Source organism: Xyrauchen texanus, chromosome 45, assembly GCF_025860055.1.
Source record: "Xyrauchen texanus isolate HMW12.3.18 chromosome 45, RBS_HiC_50CHRs, whole genome shotgun sequence".
NCBI classification, from domain to species: domain Eukaryota; kingdom Metazoa; phylum Chordata; class Actinopteri; order Cypriniformes; family Catostomidae; genus Xyrauchen; species Xyrauchen texanus.
The window spans coordinates 3,792,383-3,801,537 of record NC_068320.1 but is presented as its reverse complement, the minus strand read 5'-3'; the positions used below and the strand labels follow the sequence as shown (position 1 = coordinate 3,801,537).

The window sequence follows — 9,155 nt, the reverse complement described above, 5'->3', positions numbered from 1 at the left end:
AAAGTTTGTCGCTATGTTAAGTCTATGGGATTTTTCGGGCACTTTTTTGCCCCTGGGGCAAACACCGTACCCCCGATCGCTTATAAAAGTCATAGCACACGTGTCCTCAATAGGCCGTTCGATTTGACACCTCATTCGTGGGTCTACGCCAAACGGTGCGGGACGAGTTAGGTGCCGAAGTTTTGTACGGACATATAATAATAAAAAGAAAAAATAAGTATGTGAGATTACAATAGTGATGCTTTGCAAGCACCACTAATAAGTATGGCGAATAACAATAGTGATGCCTTTGCCTTTGGCAAGCACCACTAACTAGATAGGTACATTTCCTGAAGAAAATGTGAGTGGTGCTTGCCGTGGCAAAACTCGTCAAATAGCATGTTATAACTTGAAAAGAACAAAAATTATGGTCATAAATAAATCAACCCAGAAGTCTGTATGATTTTCTGGTGCAGAAATATGTGATTTGTTACTCGGTTGCTAGGGTAAGCCCATGTGGTTGCTATGCAGTTACCAAGGTAATACAATACATGGCTCCTTTCCATCCTGAGTGAAATAAGTCAACCCGGAAGTCTCTACTATTTTCTGGTGCAGAGGTATGAAATAGTATTCCCAAGCTATTTTTAATAGAATAACAGTTAAGCACACTGATGGAATGAAAGTAGAATTTTTGGTACTAGTTAATGTGCAATATCAAATATCAGGCATGAAATAGGATTTACAAACTATAATAGAATCGTTAAGCAAAAGGACAAACCATCCCATATTCATCCAAGGAGCTGCCCTCAAGGCAGGGTCACGAGAATTATTATTTTTTTTTAAAAAGAGCAATTTCCACAGTGAACAGTGTGGATTGGGTGAGTGTAGTCTGACACTTTTAGCAGGCTTTTTTAGGGGTCTTGATGTTACTGACTGAAGGATAAAGAAAGGGTTCCAGTTGTCAGTGATGAAAATAAAGATCTGTCATTCCATTTGAATGGCATAAGGTCATACACATCTACTTAAATATAAAAAAAATATCCAACTTACTTTGAACAATGGTCTTCAGGAACATGTCTCTAAAACATGCTTTATCCCCTACACCAGTCCAGGTTGTATTGATGGAAAGGTGATTAGAGAAGATACTCTGGAGCATTCGCTACACGGTTGTCTTTAGGTCCCTCCCACATTTGATTGCCAAAAACCGAAGCTGAAAATACAAAAAAAACATGTTACAAATTACATTTCTCTGAAGCTTCTCATAAATTTTAAATGTGACAGGCTGTGGATTCAGACTGTAGAATATGCAGTGTACAATCTTAATTTTACTTTTTAGATTACCCTATGGCATTATAAACGAAATCAGCACACTTACAAATCATTGCTGGAGCTCTTTATCCTGCCTCAAACTGTTGTCAAGCAACGCCAAATCTTCCTGGGTGTCTAGGGGGAGTAACAGATCCCCTGGCAGGGATAACTCTCCAACAGACACATTGGCACTGAAATGTTGCATCATAGTGTCCATTTTGTTGTCCATGCTACGCGCAACATCACAAACGTCTTCAACATTGTCCCAACTTGCTTCACCTGCTCTTGAAGTGAGCCGCAGTCACCTGGGAAGTAACAATATATTGATTGATTAGCAATACACTAAATATAATAGTAATATAATATAACCACAATTATCATACCAGTAACTTTCCCTGTAATTTCTATCCACAGTATGTTATGCATGGCATACAAATTCATAATGAAGGACCCTTATGAGAACATCAATTCAATTAAATTTTTTTTCTTTGAAGCAGAATATTTGTTTGTAAAAGGGGAGGAAAAAGAAAATAATGAAATATTGGTATACAGATTTTGGTTGATATATCATACTGTACAGTGAAATTTGCTATTGTTATATCCCTACTCACCTGAAGGACTGATAGATCAGGCAAATCTCCAGTCAGGCCTTTGTAGAGTGTGCTCCTTTGTAGAATATAAAACTTTCATGAGTGGGAAGTGGCATATCCACAGGTATTTTAATACTTATTTATATAACTTGTTCACAGTTTAATCATGATAGCCTAATACTTATAACACAAGATTGCATCTTAAACGAATGACTGAGTTGAAAACTTGAATAAGAACGCATTTTACCCGGAGGGGACCAGCTAGGGAAACTTACCTGCCTACAATAACTATTTTCATTTGATTTGAGTTACATTAAACATAAATAACCTTAGCCGAGTCCCCAGGAACATCGGGCTATTAAAGTAACAAGCCTATAACTGCTGTCTTATCAATTCTAGCTTCACCATACACTCAAACTGTGAGATTTCTCTGCTTTCCTCATGGACCTGTAGCACAATGCCCTGACAGTGACTTCACCTGTGCCCTGATCTTTATTAGAAACTGAGAGGAGAGCAAGTTAATACAATTGATTTTACAATTATCACAAAAATTAACAAACAGTTTGCTTTACAACTAAGAAAAAACAAGCTTCTATACTAACGTTACATTAAAAATTAACAAGTGGCGAACTAGCTTAGCCGCTATCTGCCGGCACACCACATTAGATTAAAATACTTACCCTTGTAGTTGTGCAGATAACTCAATATGTAGAGTTTAAAGCCCTTGTCCCTCTTGCTTGTCGGAGCAGGGGACCCAGGCATCAACAATGTGATGAACATCGCTGATGCTTATTTTCGGAAGATCCTGGAGACATCGAGTAAAAACAGACATTTTGGGCGACGCGCAAGTAAACCGGAAACAGATATGCAGACTTCTGGCGACAGTGGAAGTTCGTCACTACGCTTGTGCACGTAGGCTATTCAGTACTTCACAGTTCACAGTCTTTGTAATGTGTTTTAGCAATACATTTTTAACATTTATAATGTGTTTAGATTTTTTTTTTTATTGCCTTTACAGGGACTTTAACACTTTCAAAAACATTTGTACAGGTCATAATTGCAAATGAATCCCTTACCTGTAAAAGGTAAAATAACAAAAAAATCAAGGTTGGAAAAAATTTATAGACATAAACAACATTTTTGCGCAACTGTGAAACCAGAGGATAATTTAGCTTTTTCACTGAGTTTATCCTTCAGGTCAAAACAGGGATTTTCATGTTTATGATAGATATTACCATGGTTGCAAATTAATAAAAAAAAATATAAGTATACCCAAGATTTTGGCCATGTTGCAGATGTCTTTCACTGTTCACTGATAGTCAAGCATTGGTGAAAAGTCTAACTTCATCAATTTATTCTGCTAAATTGTTCATACCATGAATTAAATATCTATTTTAAAACCTAATCAGAAAGATATTTATTGCCAAGTAAGTTTAAACTTTCATTTAAGCAAAGGAATTATTTTTGGTTTATTGGTGCATGTCTCAAATGTGCATCAATCAAAGAAATGTAAACAATTTTCACCTAAGTGCATAAACTAATTCAATATATTTTACATATATTACTGTATAATCGCTTCAGAGTTTCAAAGTAATTTAAATGTCATTTCCTAAACCTTACTTTATCATGGAATCAAGAGTCAAGTATCTGTTATAAACCCTAATGGCTTTGGAGAAAAAATAGCCAACATGGCTGGTCGATTTTGAGAGTAGAAATCCTCGTATTTCAAAGCGTCTTGCCGCCAGCCGGCTGCAGTCCATTAGACGGAGGCAACCGCCAGAAAAAATGAAGCAGTCGGCCCGCCAACTGTTTGCTGGCGGCATCTCGCAAGAAATGGGAGTGACGAATTCAGCGGCAAACATGTCATCCCCGCCAGTGGGACGCACCTATAGCCGATAGCTTAGGGTCGGCGGCAAAAAGAAGCAGTGCGGATATTTTTTGCTATCTGGGCCTACGTATGAACTAAATATTTACAGCGGAATAAAAAGCAGACTTATATTTTATGACATCAATGAGCAGTTTTGCATGACAGGCATCAACCATTTCAACATAAAGATGTTGATATTAACAAGAGAGAGAAAAAAAATTCTAGGTTACGGATGTAACCTCCGTTCCCTGATGGAGGGAACGAGACGTTGTGATGAAGCGACACTAGGGGTCTCTCTTGAGCGCCAAATATACCTCTGAACTATGAAAAAAGGCCAATGAGAAGTTGGCAGACAGAATTTGCATGTCCCGCCCCCGGACATACGGGTATAAAGGCGGGGAAAGACGTCTGTTTCATTCAGGATTTTTCTGAGGAGCCGGATATGGTCCGGCCACAACAGTGGCTCAGCGACGTGGCCAGGAGGACACAACATCTCGTTCCCTCCATCAGGGAATGGAAGTTACATCCGTAACCTAGACGTCTTTTTGGGGTAAAGTGACACTAGGGGTCAAATTTAAATCACGCCATGCGCTGAGCCGTGTAAGTGTACTGCTGACACGGGAGCTGGCAGGTACTTGACTTGCCAAAACGACCAGCTGTATCAGACCGCACGTACTCTTCCCCAATGCCCCATAAAGTTGTCGGAAACCCTTATAATTACCCTAGACAGGGGAACAAGATGACGCTTGCCAACATGGGAATGGGCCGAGCCTAGCCGGGCCTCTTTTCTCTCTATGTTTCTCGCATAGAGCAAAACGGCTGGGGCCGTTTTCCTCTATGCACATCGTGGGAAGGGGGTCTTACCCAGAGACCACACCTGCCCAGAGAAGGGGAGGTAAAAGTGGCGAAATACACCACATGGGCTTTTAGGTCACATGTGAGATGTGGCAGGTGGTAGATCCCGCCTCTTCGGAGGGAGGAGTTGCTACAGACACGGCTACCGGGGGACAGCGGGAACTGCCCAAAGGAGACGCATGTCCACTCGTAGGTACCCTAACCTGCGGAGCACCTATTCCAGTAAGGGGTAGATTTGAGTACCTGCAGTGGATTGGGTCGGCGAATTCCTCCGCCGAATTGCGGACCCACATGGCTAGGGAGTCGTCATCCAGGTAGCCGAGGGAAAAGGCGCTAGGTGCAAGCGATTTAATCCATCAGGGTGTTACAGAGTTCTACCAGCTCGGACCTGAGAAAACACGGGACGAGACTGACTCTACCCTGAGAATGTAGTATCTCGCAAAGGTATTAGGTGTTGCCCAACCCGCTGCTCTGCATATGTCTGCCAGGGAGGTGCCTCTGGCCAGTGCCCATGAAGACTCAACACTCCTTGTTGAGTCTGCTCGGACCCGCAAGTGGGGGGCACGGCCTGGGTGCGATAGGCCAGTGAAATGTCATCTACCACCCAATGGGAGAGCCTCTGTTTGGAGACAGCGTTCCCTTTCCGCTGTCCACCGAAGCAGACAAAGAGCTGCTCAGAACGTCTAAAGCTCTGCGTGCGGTCCAAGTAGGTACACAAAGCACATCCTGGACACAGCAATGAAGGGGCTGGGTCTGCCTCCTCCCAGGGCAGCGCTTGCAGGTTCACTACCTGGTCTCTGAAGGGGCGTCGAGGAAGCGTGTTTTGTCCGTCTTGCGCATCTCGACCAAGTTCAGCCACAGATGATGTTCCTAAACCACAACTGTGGCCATCGCATGCCATGCGCTGTGGCCTTCGTAGCCCTGATGGTGAGGTCGGACGCTGAGGGCAGTTCCTGCAGTACGTCAGGATCAGGACTACCCTCGTGTAGATCTTTAAGTGCCTTGGCCTGGTGGACTTGCAGGAGGGCCATGGCATGCAGGGCGGAAGCGGCCTGTCCGGTGGCGCTGTAGGTTTTAGCGGTCAATGATGACGTCAACCTACAGGCTTTGAAGGGGAGTACAGGGCGACCCCACCAGGTGGTGGCATTTTCGGGGAACAGGTGGAACGCAACCGCCCTATCCACCTGGGGAATCGCCATGGGCCTCTCCGCCGTCGAGGGTATTGAGAGTGGATGAGCGAGGGGCTTTGTGACGAGCAGAGAGGGGTGCTCTCCATGTAGTCATCAGCTCAATCCCATGGGAAGGAGCGACGTGGGGGAAAGTTGAAGGAAAGCCATGACCGCAACGTTGCTATGGTCATGTTCTCGCAGTGAGAACATGAACCATCCACAAACGCTGCCTCGGTGTGATCGCAGCCCAGACACACAAGACAGCACCTGTGGCCGTCTGAAGTGGAGAGCACTCTACCGCATCCAGGAAATACACAGGGGCGGAAGGGCATCTTTATAAAGACGCATCCTGAAAAGGACATTCAATGCCGCTGTGTATTGCTCTTTTAGAGAGAATTACTCTTTTAGAGAAAATCACTCTTTATACAACACTCTTTTAGTATTGTGCTGTCGAAGCGCCCAGGGGCAAACTGCACTTCCGTGCAGAGAAGGAGAAAGCCGCTGAAGTGTGCCGTAGATCCAACAGCAGTAATCACTCAGAGATGAGAGGACACAACGTCGAAGTGAGCGACAGACGGGGAACTTTCATTTAAGCATCTCTTCAGCAGGAAACCGTTCTAACGGTGCAGTTTTCAGGGTGCGTTGACCGGTGTCATGTTTCAACACAATATACGATGGTGTGGCCGCAGATGGCCGCCTCGGTGTGGAGCTCTCCAATTCTTTTGTTGTTTTTCTTTGTTTGTCCTATGTTTAGTAATCTTTTTCTAGTCAGTTTTACCAGGGACGAAATGCTGAACATTCGGCAGCACATACCAGATAATCTTTTCCCAGTTTTTGAATATTCAGATGTTTGCTGGACATTTTAGTCGGAGGCACAGCTGTGTTGTTTAAACACGCTACAAGACGCAGCGGCCCGTTCGAAGAGCACTGCCGAGCATTCATCTAGCGAATCTCCGCTCTCTTCCCAACAAAACTGAGGAACTACATCTCCTCACACGCACTAATATGGACTTCTCAAACTCTGCTGAACTGTGCTTCACAGAAACCTGGCTGAGTGAAGCCATTCCGGAGAGCGCATTTCATCTGCCGAGCTTCAAGCTGTTCAGAGCGGATCGCATCGCAGAGTTAACGGGGAAAATGAGAGGCGGTGGAACATGCTTTTACATCAATGAAAGTTGGTGTACGGATGTAACAACGTTAAAGAGGATGTGCTGTCCTAATCTGGAAGCGCTCTTTATTAACTGTAAGCCGTTTTCTTTGTTTATTCTGGTGTGTGTGTGTACATTCCTCCAAATGTGTCTGGAAACATAGCGCTGCAACAGCTGGCTGATCAAATCGTGCTCTTTATTAACTGTAAGCCGTATTCTTTGTTTATTCTGGTGTGTGTGTGTGTACATTCCTCCAAACTTGTCTGGAAACATAGCACTGCAACAGCTGGCTGATCAAATCAAAGACACAGAACAACGACTCCGTTATTATTATTCTTGGGGACTTTTAACAAAGCAAATCTCACACGTGAACTGCCCAAATACAGACAGCACATTACATGCCCCACCAGAGACACGAATATACTGGATCACAACTACACAACAATAAAAGATGCATATCGCTCTGTCCCACGTGCAGCTTTGGGACTCTCTGATCACTGTCTGGTTCATCTTCCGACCTACAGGCAGAAATTAAAATCAACAAAGCCAATTGTAAGGACTGTAAAGAGATGGACTAATGAAGCAGAGCTGGAACATAAACCCTGCTTTGACTTCACTGATTGGAGTACTTTTGAAGCTGCAGCTACAGACCTGGATGAGCTCACAGATTCTGTTACTTCATACATCAGTTTCTGTGAGGGCAATGTGCATCCCTACTAGGACATTTTTATCATTCAACAATGATAAACCATGGTTCACAGGAAAACTCAGACAGCTTCGTCATGCCAAAGAGGATGTTTACAGGGGTGGGGATAAGTCTTGTTACAATCAGGCCAGGAACACACTGAATAAGGAAATCAGAGTGGCTAAAAGAAGTTACTCTGAGAAGCTGAAAAACAAGTTTTCAGCTAACGACCCTGCATCAGTGTGGAGTGGCCTACAGCTCACTAATTACAGGACTTCTACCCCCAACCCTGTGGTGGACCAATGACTGGCGGACGACCTGAAAGTGTTCTACTGCAGATTCAAAAGGCCCAATCTCACACCCCACACGCACTCGGACCTTCACTTCACACAAACATTAACACGTCCTGCAACCCCCCTCCTCCTGCTACACAACCTGCACTCAATATCTGTGAAGACTATGTGTGGCGTGTCTTTCGGAAGCAAAGGTCAAGGAAGGCTTCAGGCCCAGATGACATCTAACCAGCGTGCCTTCATTCCTGTGCTAACCAACTGGCCCCCATCTTCACACAGATCTTCATAGATCACTGGAGCAGTGTCTAGTCCCATGCTGCTTCAATTATTATCCCTGTCCCTAAGAAAACAAAAATCATAGGACTTAATGACTACAGACCTGTTGCCCTGACATCTGTGGTCATGAAGTCATTTGAGAGACTGGTGTTGGCCCACCTGAAGGACATCACTGGACCCTTTCTAGATCCCCTTCAATTTGCTTATCAAGCAAACAGGTCTGTGGATGATGCAGTCAACATGGGATTGCATCATGTCCTGCAACATCTGGACAGACCGGGGACATACGCAAGGATCCTTTTTGTGGACTTAAGCTCAGCTTTCAACACCATTATCCCAGCTATTCTCCGGACTAAGTTAAACCAACTCCCTGTTCCCATGTCTATCTGTCAGTGGATTACCAGCTTTCTGACGGACAGGCAGGAGCTTGTAAGACAGGGAAATTTCACTTCCACCACCTTTACCATCAGCACTTGTGCCCTCCAGGGATGTGTGCTCTCCCCACTACTCTCCTCCCTCTACACCAATGACTGCACCATCAAGGATCCCTCAAGCTACTGAAGTTTGCAGATGACACCACTGTCATCATCCGAGATGACAATGAGTCTGCATATAGAAAGGAGGTTGAACGGTTGGCTGTCTGGTGCAGTCAAAACAACCTGGAGCTGAACACGCTCAAAACGGTGGAGATGATTGTGGACTTTAGGAGGAACACCTCTGGAACACTGTCCCCCCTCACCATTCTAAACAGCACTGTGGCAGCAGTGGAGTCATTCAGGTTCCTGGGCACTACTATCTCACAAGACCTGAAGTGGGAGACACACATTGACTCCATTGTGAAAAGGCCCAGCAGAGGTTGTACTTCCTTCGCCAGCTGAGGAAGTTCAACCTGCCACAGGCGCTGCTGAGACAGTTCTACTCGGCAGTCATTGAGTCTGTCCATTGCACTTCAATAACTGTCTGGTTTGGTGCAGCTATGAAATCG

At 44.5% G+C, this 9,155-nt stretch overlaps 1 long non-coding RNA gene across 1 annotated transcript; it reads right to left on the bottom strand.

The window, feature by feature from the left end:
- Nucleotides 1-827: 827 nt before the first annotated feature.
- LOC127637442 (uncharacterized) lies at nt 828-1,954 on the bottom strand. The gene is made up of 4 exons (XR_007969750.1): nt 1,899-1,954; nt 1,355-1,592; nt 1,030-1,189; nt 828-912 (listed from the first exon to the last, which is right to left on the bottom strand). It is a non-coding gene; the product is annotated as an uncharacterized LOC127637442 (long non-coding RNA).
- Between the last annotated feature and the right edge of the window lie 7,201 nt (nt 1,955-9,155).